Source organism: Hyla sarda, chromosome 6, assembly GCF_029499605.1.
Source record: "Hyla sarda isolate aHylSar1 chromosome 6, aHylSar1.hap1, whole genome shotgun sequence".
In the NCBI taxonomy this organism is placed as follows: domain Eukaryota; kingdom Metazoa; phylum Chordata; class Amphibia; order Anura; family Hylidae; genus Hyla; species Hyla sarda.
Genome location: NC_079194.1, coordinates 220,476,501 through 220,492,907, shown reverse-complemented (window position 1 = coordinate 220,492,907; position 16,407 = coordinate 220,476,501).

The following is a 16,407-nucleotide window of genomic DNA, read 5'->3' as shown; positions in this document are numbered from 1 at the left end:
TCCAAATACAGTGCCACCACTGTATAACGACTGCTTCTGGTATTGCAGAGTGGCATCTACTTGAATTGGGGCAGAGCTGCAATGCCAGACACACCCCATCAATGGCGTTTGTTAATTTGAACATATGTTGTATTGAATTTTCATTGAAAAGAGGACAAATGAAGGACAAACAGAATATATGAATATAAGAACAAAAACAGTGATCAAAAAGAGTACATAGTTACATATATATAATTGGAGTGACTTGGTGGTGAACAGTCATAAGAGATGTAAATACACACAATGAAAAGTCAGGTAATAAAGGGAACTAAACAGCTGGGGCAAATCTAAATGAGAAACATGAGAAACACGTTTGGGCTTTCGCCAGATCATCCGTCTGCGACAGTGAATATGCGAGGTGGCCTTACAACTACAGTGCAGATGTGCCTTACAGATGTTAGTACACCAGCTAGGGTAGGGGACTCCACCGGTAGTGGGATTTCCACTGCTTAGAGCAGTGGTCTCCAACCTGCGGACCTCCAGATGTTGCAAAACTACAACTCCCAGCATGCCCGGACAGCCAACGGCGTTATGTCACGTTGGGCCGGGCATGACGTCACGCCCGGCGGCCACGAACATGGAAGCCCGCACACAGCGTTCGGAGTAATGAACTTCCAGAGGCTGCGTGCAGAGCTCCAGAAGGCAGGGCAGCGCACAACCCCTTTAAAAGGGTTGTCCAGGATGAAGTTTTTTCCTATAACCAAACCTGTTCACAGGTAGTATGGGGTTTGCAACTTATTTTCGCTCCCTTTAACCCCTTAAGGACTATTTTGGCCTTGAGGACACAGGAAATTTTCATTTTTGCGTTTTCACTTTTTCCTCCCCACATTCTAAGAGCCATAACTTTATTATTTTCTCCCCTACAGACCCATACGAGGGCTTGTTGTTTGGGTGACCAATTGTACTTTGTAATGCCACCTTTCATTTTACCATAAAATGTACGGCCAAACCAAAAAAAGTATTATTTGTGGGGGGAATTGAAGAGAAAACAGCAATATTGCAACTTTTGGGTTTTTTCTTTCTACACAGTGCACTTTATGGCAAAAATGATATGTTCTCTTTATTCTGTAGCTTAAAGAGATTAAAAATATACCAAATTTTCTATTACTGTACTACTTTAATAAGAAGTCAAACTTTATTGAACAAAATCTGTATATTTAAAATTGTCATCTTCTGCCCCCTATAACTTTTTTAGTTTTCAGTATAAAGGGATGTATGGGGGCTCATTTTGTGCGCTGTTATCTGTAGTTTTTATCGGTACCATTGTACCATTGTTTCTTTTTATCACTTTTTATAAACTTTTTTCTAATGTATGCTGTGATTAAAAATCTATATTTTTGGACTGGTATTTTGTAACATTTATGCTGTTCACCATACAGGTCATTTACATGATATTTTAATAGTTCAGACTTTTATGTATTTTTTTTTTTTTATAGGAAAAGAGAATTTTTTTTTTTTTATTGGGAAGGGGCTTATTCACTTTTATTAAAAGTTATATTTTTACTTTTTTTACACTTTCATAGTCCCCACTGGGGACTATATATTGCAATCTTTAGATTGCAGATACTGATCAGTGTTATCTGTGATCTACTTCTCTGGTTTGCTCGACGGCAGACCAGAGAAGAAGACCCCATGGTGGCAGCAGGAGGCAGCTAAAGGAGAACTCCAGAACATAAAAATTGTCCCCCATAGTGCCGGCAGTAAAAAAATAAAGATGTACATACCTTCCTCCGCTCCCCCGGGGCCTCCGGTAACCGTCTCCTGTCTCCGCCGCGATCCTCTTCCTGGTTGCCGGTGGTCGGATGAATCAGCCAATCACCAGCTGCAGCGCAGTCCAACTCGGCCGACGGTAGGCTGAGCGGCAGTGTGACATTTTCGGCCCCGGCCGCAGGTGCCGGTGTAGTGAAGCATTTTGTGTCCTGAAGCGTTTTCACACTGCCGCTCAACCTATCGCCGACCGGGTCAGACTGCGCTGCGGCTGGTGATTGGCTGATTCATCCGACCACCGGCAACCAGGAAGTGGATTGCGGTGGAGACCGGAGCCGGTTACCGGAGGCCCCGGGGGAGCGGAGGAAGGTATGTACATCTTTATTTTTTTACTGCCGGCAGTATGGGCCACAATTTTTATATTCCGGAGTTCTCCTTTAAAGGGGTTCTCCGTTGCTTACACATCTTATCCCCTATCCAAAGGATAGGGGATAAGATGCCTGATCGCAGGAGTCCCGCAGCTGGGAACACCCGGGATCATCCACGTAGCACCCCGTTTGTAATCAGTCCCCGGAGCGTGTTCGCTCCGGGTCTGATTACAGTCGACCGCAGGGTCGGCGGCGTGTGACGTCACGCCCCCGCCCCCATGAGACGTCACGCTCCGCCCCTCAATGCAAGCCTACAGGAGGGGGCGTGATAGCCCTGCGGTCGACCGTAATCAGACCCGGAGCGAACACGCTCCGGGGACTGATTACAAACGGGGTGCCGCGTGTATGATCCTGGGCATCCCCAGCTGCGGTGTAAGCACCGGAGTACCCCTTTAAAGGAGAACTCCAGAATATAAAAATTGTGGCCCATACTGCCGGCAGTAAAAAAATAAAGATGTACATACCTTCCTCCGCTCCCCCGGGGCCTCCGGTAACCGGCTCCGGTCTCTGCCGCAATCCACTTCCTGGTTGCCGGTGGTCGGGTGAATCAGCCAATCACCAGCCGCAGCGCAGTCCGACTCGGCCGGCGATAGGCTGAGCAGCAGTGTGAAAACACTTCAGGACACAAAATGCTTCACTACACCGGCACCTGCGGCCGGGACCGAAAACATCACACTGCCGCTCAGCCTATCGCCGGCCGAGTCGAACTGCGCTGCAGCTGGTGATTGGCTGATTCATCCGACCACCGGCAACCAGGAAGTGGATTGCGGCGGAGACAGGAGAATAAGATGTGTAAGCACCAGAGTACCCCTTTAAGGCAGTTAAGGTTGCCATCTTTGCTGATTTGATCTCCACGGCCGTGCCGGAGGCGATCAGATCAGCCACCGGAGTTGCTGCATAGCCGCAGATGACATGATCGCTGATGTATGCCAATACCGGCGGCTCTCTGGCTGCTCATAGCAGACGGACCCGCGTTCTATGATGCGAGCACAGCTCTTGCACGGCGAGACTCAGGCCGTACAGGTACGTGCTGGTGCACTAAGTCCCATGCGCCCAGGGTGTACCTGTATGCCCTGCGTCCTCTAGGGGTTAAAGGAGTCCAGGCATGGCTCAGAAAGAAGCCATGTTTTTCTATTCCTGTCAAACCCCTTTAAAAAGCCAAACAAACCTAGTGCTGACACTACGACACCATTATACACTAAGGCTAAGTTTCCACTTGGCTGTTTTCATGTGGAAAAAACATTTTATTTCCAGCATTTTTGCGTTTTTTTCTGGCATTTTTTCCAGTACGTGGAAATGCCAATTTTTCACCCTGTGGCAATTTTACACTGCCTGTAGGGTACCATTCCATGGGTACAGCTCATGCTGGGCAGAATAAGGCAGTGATCTGCTGAGCAGCACTAGTTAAAGGGGTATTCCGGCCTTATACATCTTAGCCCAATCCAAAGGATAGGGAATAAGATGTCTGATCTCAGGAGTCCCGCCGCTGGGACCCCCATGATCTTGGTGCAGCCCCCGGCATTCCGTGCTGGGTGCTGTCTCAGAGACGTGACGTCACAACCACGCCCCCTCGTCATGTCACAGAATGCCGGGGGCTCTACCGAGATCGCAGGGGTCCCAGCGGCAGGACCCCTGCGATCAGACATCTTATCCCCTAACCTTTGTATAGGGGATAAGATGTATAAGGCTGGAATGCCCCTTTTACCTCTTTAAAAATGAAAGAAGCAATCTGATTGGTTGCCATGGGCAACTGCACTACTCTTCCGCAAAGTTTTTGATAAATTTCCCCCTTTGTTTTTAAGTTTAACTCATGGATGGCATTGTATCTCAGGGCTCTTTTAATCACTGAAAACAATCTCAGACACCTGTGATAATTAGATTGCCAGGTGAGCCCAATTTAAGGAAAAACTACTAAAGGTGGGTGTTCCACATTATTAAGCAGAGCAACCACCAGTTTCAAGCAATATGGGGAAGAAAAAGGATCTCTCTGCTGCCGAAAAAAGTGAAATAGTTCAATGCCTTGGACGAGGTATGAAAACATTACTTATTTCACGAAAACTTAAGCGTGATCATTGCACTATTAAAAGGGGTTCTCCACTGCCCTGCCTTCCGGAGCTCCGCTCGCAGCGTCCGGAAGTTCATTACTCCGAACACTGTGTGCGGGCTTCTGTGTTAGAGGCCGCCCCCTCGTGACGTCATGCCCGCCCCCTTGTGACGTCATGCCCGCCCCCTCAACGAAAGTCTATGGGAAGGGGGTGTGACAGCGTTACATTTTAACATAGGACCCTTTATTTGGTAGAAGCTTCACAAGTCTTGCATGCATTGAACTTGTGAGTTTTTGGACAGTTCCTGCTTAAATTTGTTTGCAAGATGTCCGAATAGCCTCCCAGAGCTGCTGTTTGGTTGTAAACTGCCTCCCACCCTCATAGATCTTTAGCTTGAGGATGCTCCAAAGGTTCTCAATAGGATTGAGGTCAGGGGAGGATGGAGGCCACACCATGACTTTCTCTCCTTTTAAATAGCAGCCATTGATGCAGAGGTATTTTTTGCAGCGTGAGATGGTGCATTGTCATGCATGAAGATTATTTTATTACAGAAAGCATAGTTCTTCCTTCTGTATCAGGAAAGAAAGTGGTCAGTCAGAAACTCCACATACTTTGCAGAGGTCATCTTCACACCTCCGGGGACCCTAAAGGGGCCAACCAGCTCTCTTCCCATGATTCCGGCCCAAAACATGACTCCACCACCACCTTGCTGACATCGCAGCCTTGTTGGAACAGGTTGGCCGTCCACCATCCATCCACTACTCCATCCATCTAGACCATCCAGGGTTGTAAAGCACTCATCAGTGAAGAGGACTGTTTGTCTTCATGTATTTTTCTGCCCAATGCAGCCATTTCTGCTTGTGAGCATTGGTTAGTGGTGGCTGAATAGAAGGTTTATGCACAGTTGCAAGACTCTGGAGGATTCTACACCTTGATTTCCATGGGACTCCAGAGGCACCAGCAGCTACAAACACAGTCGCGCCCCCTTCCCATAGACTTTCGTTGAGGGGGCGGGCGTGACGTCACGAGGGGGTTGGCGTGATGTCACGAGAGGGCGGCCTCGAACATGGAAGCCCGCTTACAGCGTTCGGAGTAATAAACTTCTGGACGCTGCGAGCGGAGCTCCGGAAGGCAGGGCAGTGGATAACCCCTTTAAGAGATTTGTGGCTGATTCAGAGCACAGATGGGTTTGTGCAGATAAAGGCACATTGAGTAAGATTTCTGCCAGATCCATGCATTGGATCAAGAGAGCAGCTGCTAAAATACCATTACATAGCAGCAAACAGATACAGTCATGGCCGTAAATGTTGGCACCCCTGATTTTTTTTCTAGAAAATGAAGTATTTCTCACAGAAAAGGATTGCAGTAACACATGTTTTGCTATACACATGTTTATTCCCTTTTTGTGTATTGGAACTAAACAAAAAAAGGGAGGGAAAAAAAACTAATTGGACATAATGTCACACCAAACTCCAAAAATGGTCTGGACAAAATTATTGGCACCCTTTCAAAATTGTGGAAAAATAAGATTGTTTCAAGCATGTGATGTTCCTTTAAACTCACCTGGGGCAAGTAACAGGTGTGGGCAATATAAAAATCACACCTGAAAGCAGATAAAAAGGAGAGAAGTTCATTTAGTCTTTGCATTGTGTCTGTGTGTGCCACACTAAGCATGGACAGCAGAAAGAGAAGAGAACTGTCTGAAGACCTGAGAACCAAAATTGTGGAAAAATATCAACAATCTCAAGGTTACAAGTCCATCTCCAGAGATCTAGATTTGCCTTTGTCCACAGTGCGCAACATTATCAAGAAGTTTTCAACCCATGGCACTGTAGCTAATCTCCCTGGGTGTGGACGGAAGAGAAAAATTGATGAAAGGTGTCAACGCAAGGTAGCCCAGATGGTGGATAAGCAGCCCCAAACAAGTTCCAATGATATTTGGCTGTCCTGCAGGCTCAGGGAGCATCAGTATCAGCGCAAACTATCCGTCGACATTTAAGTGAAATGAAACGCTATGGCAAGAGACCCAAGAGGACCCCACTGCTGACACAGAGACATAAGAAAGCAAGACTACATTTTTCCAAAATGAACTTGAGTAAAAACCTTTCTGGGAAAACTTCTTGTGGACAGATGAAACCAAGATAGAGCTTTTTGGTAAAACACATCATTCTACTGTTTACCAAAAACGGAATGAGGCCTACAAGGAAAAGAACACAGTACCTACAGTAAAATATGGTGGAGGTACAATGATGCTTTCAAGTTGTTTTGCTGCCTCTGGCACTGGGTGCCTTGAATGTGTGCAAGGCATCATGAAATCTGAGGATTACCAATGGATTTTGGATTGCACTGTACAGCCCAGTGTCAGAAAGCTGGGTTTGCATCCGTGATCTTGGGTCTTCCAGCAGGACAATGACCCAAAACAAACGTCAGAAATCACCCAGAAATGGATGGCAACAAAGCATTGGAGAGTTCTGAAGTGGCCAGCAATGAGTCCAGATCTGTGAGGCGGTGATAGGACTCAGGACCCCCGGACAGGCAGGGGGAGAGAAGCGGGTGGCGGCGGCGGTCTATGGCACTGCAAAAGCCACTGCAGTTCATTGATTTAAAGTGCCTGCTTTAAATCAATGATCTGCAGCGTTGTCGCGGGGGGATAAATAGCCGATAACTTATACCGATATTCCGGTATAAGTTATCGGCTATTGGCCCTAACCTCCACCGATTATCGGTATTGGCCCTAAAAAAAACCATATCGGTCGATCCCTAGTAAGAAGCTTATTGGTGGTTATAGGAAGCGACTGATTTCAGTCATTTTTTCCAAAGGGTGTGCAACCAAATAAGTTAAAGGTACCAATAATTTTGTCCAGCCCATTTTTGGAGTTTGGTGTGACATTATGTCCATTTTGCTTTTTTTCCTCTCTTTTTTTGGTTTAGTTACAATACACACAAAGGGAATAAATATTTGTAAAGCAAAACATGTGCTACTGCAATCCTTTTCTGTGAGAAATACTTAATTTTCTTGAAAAATTTCAGGGTTGTCAACATTAATGGCCATGACTGTATCTGTTTGCTGCTATGTAATGGTATTTTAGCAGCTGCTCTCTTGATCCAATGCATGGATCTGGCAGAAATCTTACTCAATGTACCTTTATCTGCACAAACCCATCTGTGCTCTGAATCAGCCACAAATCTCTTAAAGGGGTTCTCCACTGCTCTGCCTTCCGGAGCTCCGCTCGCAGCGTCCAGAAGTTTATTACTTCGAACGCTGTAAGCGGGCTTCCGTGTTTGAGGCCGCCCCCTCGTGACGTCACGCCCGCCCCCTCAACGAAAGTCTATGGGAAGGGGGCGCGACTGTGTTTGTAGCTGCTGGTGCCTCTGGAGTCCCATGGAAATCAAGGTGTAGAATCCTCCAGAGTCTTGCAACTGTGCATAAACCTTCTATTCAGCCACCACTAACCAATGCTCACAAGCAGAAATGGCTGCATTGGGCAGAAAAATACATGTAAAGATGACCTCTGCAAAGTATGTGGAGTTTCTGACTGACCACTTTCCTGATACAGAAGGAAGAACTATGCTTTCTGTAATAAAATAATCTTCATGCATGACAATGCACCATCTCACGCTGCAAAAAATACCTCTGGATCAATGGCTGCTATTTAAAAGGAGAGAAAGTCATGGTGTGGCCTCCATCCTCCCCTGACCTCAATCCTATTGAGAACCTTTGGAGCATCCTCAAGCTAAAGATCTATGAGGGTGGGAGGCAGTTTACAACCAAACAGCAGCTCTGGGAGGCTATTCGGACATCTTGCAAACAAATTTAAGCAGGAACTGTCCAAAAACTCACAAGTTTAAGGCATGCAAGACTTGTGAAGCTTCTACCAAATAAAGGGTCCTATGTTTAAATGTAACGTGACCTGTTAAAATCTTTAAAAAGTAAAATTTTGTTTAAAAGTTTGATTGAAATAGCTTTTGATTTCAGTAAATATGCTGCAAACACAACAAATGACAATTTTCAGTTCTTTACAACCTACAAAATGTTTTGAAACTTACTGTGCTTAATAATTTGGAACAGTGCATTGTGCGTTTATGTTTAAAAAAAAATACTGTTATTATTAGGAGGTTTGTTCGATAAAATTTGAATTGTAGTCTTAATAGTGTATAACATGAGAATTATGCTGACTGTTATTTACATCAATTATTTAGGTAAATGAAAAAATATAATTTGCATAATAATTTCGAACAGGGTGTATAACTGCTGTCTTTCCCAGACAGTCTGCGGCCGTCTGGGAAAGGTGGAGGCTGTAGTTTAGTAACAACTGGAGGCTCCCTTTTTGGGAACACACCACTTTATGTGCATTGTGCCCAGTGAAGAGTGCTGAAAATGTACTAACCAATTTTTAGTGTTTTTCTTTTCTTCTTGTTTCAGATACATGTATGCTGAGAATTACTTCAGATTAGTTGTACTATGTTGATGACCAGTGCTTTCCTTTTTTTTTATTTTATAATTTTTTTTAATAAAATGGTTAACCAGGTCTGTGGAGGAATATTTTTTTTACATGTTGTGTTTTTGATTTGAAATTTCAGGCTTAGTTGTGGAGTCCATTACTAAGCGGGGGCAAGGTGTTAGCCCCAATTATTAACCCAGTACCCACCGCCACAGGGGAACATAAAAAATGGTGCTCCTGAACTTACACTTGTTAGGTTGACGTTATTTAGGCTGGGTAAGGCCAATTGTAGGGCAGAGAATAGTGCACCCTTAGCGTAACCGCCATGTTTTGATAGGACCAGACGTTGTCCCAGCAGTGCATGATGCTTAAGCCAAAAAACAGAAAAGTTAACCCTTTGGATAAAACCAGGTCATTACAGTTGGGCTGTTGCTGCTTGGTTGGTATCTGGCTGAGAATTATAATACAGGGAATCCCACACATTTTTATTTATTTAGGGTACCCATATTTTAATTCTCAGCCAGAAACCAACCAAACAGCAACAGCCTGCTGTTACCGGGGTGGATGAGGACCATTGTTATTGGCCCTTATGAAGTCAGCCTGTTACCACCTAGGCCCAAAAGTGCCATTTTTGATGTTCAAAGCCTATTGGAACCGGCTCTTCCTTATAACCCTGTGGCGTTGGGTACTGTGGTAATAATTGGGGGATATCCCTAGCTGCTTTTGAGGCTAAGCCCCAGCTTATTAATGGTCTCTGTCTATATGACTGTTTTCTCTACTAAAAATGAAAAAACAATATTTGAAAAAAAAAAACTTTCCACCTTCCTTGTTAATCATTTGATAAAAAAAAAAAAAAAAAAAAGAAAGTGCTGGTCATCGACGTAGTCTACTGAATCCGAAATAGTCCTTAGTATATATGTATCTGAAAAGGAAAGAACAACACAAAAAATGGGTTAGTACATTTTGGGCAGTCAACCCTAAGGCAAGTGCCCAAAAAGCAGTGTATTCCCAAACAGGGAGCTTCCAGCTGTTGCTAAACTACAACCTCTATCATACCCAGACAGACAGACTTTGGCTGTCTTGGAATGATGGGAGTGAAGGTTAGGAGCAGCTTGAGGCTTGATACATTTTAGCATGTCTTTTTAAAACAAAAAGGCATGCTAAAAACACAAAATGTGAATAGACCCATACTTACTTCCTGTCTGTTAACTTCTGTTGTAGCTCTGTCTCTAGTCATCATTACAGGCAGGGCTACACAAGAAGACACCAAAGCAGGAGCGGGGGCTGTAAACCCCCTCCCAAGGAGTTAACTAGCACTTCTCTGCAGCGCTAGTTAATTCTATCCTTGCTAGGCCAGCACATAGCCCTGAGCCCAGCAAGGGGTTACAGCAGGGCTTTCCAAACTGCGTGCCGCGACACACTAGGTGCTGTCCGGTCCCACATTAGCAGCAGTGGCCGCCGATCACGGTTTTAAAGTGGCCGTGACCCGAGCTGTTGATCTTGAACAGACAGCCTGTATCCGTGGCTACTTTAAATCAGTAAGATTTCACATGATGAACTCCTTATTTGTAAATAGTGCAGTACCAATTCTGACCACCAGATGTCACTGCAGATTCAATCTTTTCCCCACAGAGTAATGTATGCATTACACCAGGCAGTAATTGGACTTTCCATAGTTTTACTACATTTCAAAGGGGTTGCATCATTCGATATCTACGATCAAACAAAGCGGCAAGTATGTTCTCATTTATAGGCTGCTGGATAATACATTCTTTTGTTTAATCTGGAAATCTTCTGGAAATCTTTACCCCCTAGCACAGTATTTTCAAACCAGTGCCATAGCAGGTTATTGTCCACTAATGCGAACTGTTCAGTTTATAGCTCTACATTAGGGAATTCATTTTTAAAGCAATATATTTGTGACAGGGCTTTGGGGGTGTCCACCTATATCCCTGTGGTCCCTTACCCTTGTTACTGATCCTGAGCCTCCGCCACCTTGGAGCTGGGGTACATATCTGTGGAGTGCCATCACCCAATGGATCATCTGGGGTATGGATGTAGGGTTCCCATGGGACTATCAACCAAGATTGCTTCTTTCATTTTTAAAAAGGCCTGTGAATAATAAAATAAGCAATCTGATTGCTTGCTATGGGCAACTGCCCCACTTTTCCTCTGCACTGGTAAATTTTCTCTGCTGAATTTGTTCACTCTTACATGGATACAGGGGCATCACTAGAGGAAGGGCTTAGGGGGCTTAGGCCCCAGATCTGGCACCCATCACTTCGGGTCTGGCTCAGGCTCAAACGCTAATAAGGAAACCAGGACACTTGCCCTGGATCCCAAGGTTAAAATACAGGGGGGAAATACCTACTTAACCCCTAAAGGATGCCCTGCGCCCACTCCCAGTGTATGAAGCGCACTCATGCCAGACATCATCGAACAGGCTGATGTTTGGCATAAACCATTTAGGCGCTGCAATCAATGTTGATTGCAGCATCTAAAAGTATTAAAATCAGTTGCCGGTTAGCTCAGGGAAGCTGAGAGGGACCACCCTGGAGAAATCCCAGGGCTCCCAATGAGCCTAAGAGGATGGACAGTGCTCCATCCCGTCGGATCAGCACTCCAACTGTGCAGGCAGCCTCAGCTGCATGTACAAGTAAAGCACTGATAACACTGATAAATGCTGTGCTAAAACAGCATTTTTTAGTGTGTGCAATTGAAATATTGCAAGTGATAAATAGTGCCCTGTGGGAATAAAAAAAAAATTGTGAAAAACATAACCAAAAAATAATGAACAATGTAAATAAGACCCCGTTGGTATTAGTGAGAATATTAAAGGAGGAGCTTGGCTGGGGTTATGGACTCTAGCCACGGGTTTTTTGAAGACCTACCAATGCCCCTGCATGAATGCAGTATGCAGGCTATATACTGAGCCATGGAGAGCAGAAAAGACCTGCTTAACAAGGTGATAGGACTCTATAAAGATGGAAATGTATATAAAAAGATACCCCAAGCCTTGGAATTGTCATTCAATACTATTTATTTACTAAAAAAGTAAAAATTTGGGGATCTCTTGATACCAAGCCATGGTCATGTAGACCAAAGAAGATTTCAGCCACAAATGCCAGAAGAATTGTTTGGGAAACCCAGGTTTCTCTGGAAAAGGATGATGTGATTGTTTCAAGGAGCACAATACAAGGATACTTAAACCAAAATTTGCTGCATTGTTGAGTTGCCAAAAAGAAGCTTTTACTGAGCCAATGCCTCAAAAAAGCCCAGTAACAATATGCCTGACAACACCTTGACAAGCCTCACAGTTTATGACACACTGTAATTTGAAGTGACAAGACTAAAATAGAGCTTTATGGTCACAACTAGAGGTGAGAAAACTCACAGTAAATTTGATTCGTCACAAACTTCTCGGCTCGGCAGTTGATGGCTTATCCTGCATAAATTAGTTTGGCTTTCAGGTGCTCCGGTGTGCTGGAAAAGATGGATACAGTCATAGGAAAGAGTCTCCTAGGACTGTATCCACCTTTTCCAGCCCACGGGAGCACCTGAAAGCTGAACTAATTTATGCAGGATAAGTCATCAACTGCCGAGCCAAGAAGTTCATGACAAATCGAATTTACTGTAAGTTCGCTCATCTCTAATCACAACCATAGGCACTATGTTTGGAGTGGGGTTAACAAGGCCTATAGTGAAAATAATACAATCCCCATTTTGAAGCATGGTGGTGGCTAACTGATTGGTTTTTTTTGGGGGGGGGGGGCTCTCTATAGGCATGGGAACTAGTGAAAATTGATGGCACAATGAATGCAACATGTTATCAGAAAATACCGGAAGGCTGTTTGCATTCTTCTTCACAAAAGCTGTCCATGGGCTGCTCTTGGACTTTCTAGCGTGACAATAACCCTATGCACATGGGCAGGTTGACCTTCCAGTGGTTACAGCAGAAAAAGATGAAGGTTCTGGAGTGGCCATAACAGTTTCCTGACCTTAATATAATTGAACCACTCTGGAAAGATCTAAAATATGCGGTTCATGCAAGATGACCAAAAGACAAATGGGCAGCTATACTGCCTGCAAGAATTCAGAACCTCATAAACAACTTTTACAAAAGTTAAATTACAAAACAAGGGTTGGGAGCTCAACGAAGATCTATAAACCCAATACCGAGGATACTGCGATGCACACTACCCTATGTGCCCAATTTGGACTAGTAGAAACAAATACGAATAGCAGTCCTATTATAGGCAATGGGCACAAAGTATATTTAAAAGGTAAAAGCAAGAGGGGGGACCAAGTGAGAATCGGTTTAAATATAACTAATTTATTAAAATATATGCAAATCAAACATCATTTGCAGGGTCCATGCAGCAGATGCGACACAGACAATTAAAAATAAATGCATACATAAAAAAATCTGACCCACCTAACTATACAAATTAATACAGTTTTTGATGAAATCGTACAAGTTACAAAGTTCTCTTTGAATCGTATTCTTGTGAGAAAATAAGGCCCTATTCTGTGCGATCGTTTTGCCGTTCCTAAATAGTACTTTAGCATAAATAGAGCAAAGCCACAAGCAAAAATAGGGATGTGTATAAATAATATATAGTACTACCACAATTGGTGTCACAAACTATAATCCCATTAGTGATACATGCACTAAAATGGTCTCCCAATATATATCATGAAAAATAAGAGCCACTGGAGTCATTTATAGAAAATTAAAAATGATACTTTATTAGAAAATCACATGTCTAAACAGACTAAAAATAAGTACACGGTGGGCCATTTATATGGATACACCTTAATAAAGTGGGAATGATTGGTGATATTAACTTCCTGTTTGTGGCACATTAGTATATGTGAGGGGGGAACTTTTCAAGATGGGTGGTGACCATGGCGGCCATTTTGAAGTAGGCCATTTTGAATCCAACTTTTGTTTTTTCAATAGGAAGATGGTCATGTGACACATCAAACTTATTGGGAATTTCACAAGAAAAACAATGATGTGCTTGGTTTTAACGTAACTTTATTCTTTCATGAGTTATTTACAAGTTTCTGACCACTTATAAAATGTGTTCAATGTGCTGCCCATTGTGTTGGATTGTCAATGTAACCCTCTTCTCCCACTCTTCACACACTGATAGCAACACCGCAGGAGAAATGCTAGCACAGGCTTCCAGTATCCGTAGTTTCAGGTGCTGCACATCTCGTATCTTCACAGCATAGACAATTGCCTTCAGATGACTAGTGTTGAGTGGCATAGGCCATATTCGAATTCGCGATATTTCGCGAATATAGGGACGAATATTTGTCATATATTCGCTAAATTCGCATATTCGTAATATTTGCGTAATATTTTTGCATATGCGAAAATCGGCATCAGCAAAAATTCGCATATGCAAAAATTTGCATATGCAAATTTGCACATATGCGAAAATTAGTACGCCAGTCTCACACAGTAGTATTAGAGCCTTCTTTACACCACACAAGCTGGAAGCAGAGAGGGATGATCACTGTGATGTGTACTGTGAAAAAAAACAAAAAAATAAACAAAAAACGAATATTTGTAATTGCGAATATATGGTGCTATATTCGGGAATTCGCGATATTTGCGAATAAAATTCGCATTGCGAATATTTGCGAGCAACACTACAGATGACCCCAAAGATAAAAGTCTAAGGGGGTCAGATCGGGAGACCTTGGGGGCCATTCAACTAGTCCATGACGACCAATCCACTTTCCAGGAAACTGATGATCTAGGAATGCTCGGACCTGACACCCATAATGTGGTGGTGCACCATCTTGCTGGAAAGACTCAGGGAACGTGCCAGCTTCAGTGCATAAAGAGGGAAACACATCATCATGTAGCAATTTTGCATATCCAGCGGCCTTGAGGTTTCCATTGATGAAGAATGGCCACGCTATCTTTATACCCCATATACCACACCATACCATAAATGTTTGTGTCCCAACAGTCTTGGAGGGATCTATCCAATGTGGGTTAGTGTCAGACCAATAGCGGTGGTTTTGTTTGTTAACTTCACCATTCACATAAAAGTTTTCCTCATTAGTGAACAAAATCTTCTGCGTAAACTGAGGGTCCTGCTCCAATTTTTGTTTTGCCCATTCTGCAAATTCAGTGCGCGGATCTGGGTCATCCTCGTTGAGATGCTGCAGTAGCTGGAGTTTGTAAGGGTGCCATTTGTGAGTAGCTAATATCCGCCGAAGGGATGTTCGACTAATGCCACTCTCCAGTGACATGCGGCGAGTGCTACGCTATGGGCTCTTGCTGAATGAAGCTAGGAGAGCCACGGATGTTTCTTCATTAGTGACAGATTTCATGCGCCCACATTTTGGCAAATCCAACACTGAACCAGTTTCACGAAACTTAGCAAGCAGTTTGCTAACTGTATCATGGGAGATGGGTGGTCTCGTATGGTGTCTTGCATTGAAATCTGCTGCAATGACCCAGTTACTGCGTTCACCAGACATCAACACAATTTCTATCTGCTCCTCATGTATTAACCTCGACGACATTTCAATGGCTGTAAACAAAGAGAAACTTGTTAATAACTCATGAAAGAATAAAGTTACGTTAAAACCAAGCACACCAGTGTTTTTCTTGTGAAATTATTAATAAATTTGATGTGTCACATGAGCCTCTTCCTATTGAAAAAACTAAACTTGGATTCAGAATGGCAGACTTCAAAATGGCCACCATGGTCACCACCCATCTTGAAAAGTTTCCCCCCTCACATATACTAATGTGCCACAAACAGGAAGTAAATATCACCAACCATTCCCATTTTATTAAGGTGTAGCCATAGAAATGGCCCACCCTGTATATGATGTACACAGAGGAAACTGGCAGCAAGATGAGCAAGCAGGGTAAGCCATTACGGAACATCAAACGGATCTTTAACCCCTTAAGGACCGAGCCCTTTTTCACCTTAAGGACCGGAGCGTTTTTTGCAATTCTGACCACTGTCACTTTAAACATTAATAACTCTGGAATGCTTTTAGTTATCATTCTGATTCCGAGATTGTTTTTTCGTGACATATTCTACTTTAACTTAGTGGTAAAATTTTATGGTAACTTGCATTCTTTCTTGGGGAAAAAATCCCCAAATTTGATGAAAAAAATGAAAATTTTGCATTTTTCTAACTTTGAAGCTCTCTGCTTGTAAGGAAAATGGATATTCAAAATAATTTTTTTTTGGGTTCACATATACAATATGTCTACTTTATGTTTGCATCATAAAATTTATGAGTTTTTACTTTTGGAAGACACCAGAGGGCTTCAAAGTTCAGCAGCAATTTTGAAATTTTTCCCAAAATTTTCAAACTCGCTATTTTTCATGGACCAGTTCAGGTTTGAAGTGGATTTGAAGGGTCTTCATATTAGAAATACCCCATAAAAGACCCCATTATAAAAACTACACCCCCCAAAGTATTCAAAATGACATTCAGTAAGTGTATTAACCCTTTAGGTGTTTCACAGGAAAAGCAGCAAAGTGAAGGAGAAAATTCAAAATCTTCATTTTTTACACTCGCATGTTCTTGTAGACCCAATTTTTGCATTTTTGCAAGGGATAAAAAGGAGAAAATTTTTACTTGTATTTGAAACCCAATTTCTCTCGAGTAAGCACATACCTCATATGTCTATGTTAATTGTTCGGCGGGCGCAGTAGAGGGCTCAGAAGGGAAGGAGCGACAAATGGTTTTTGGGGG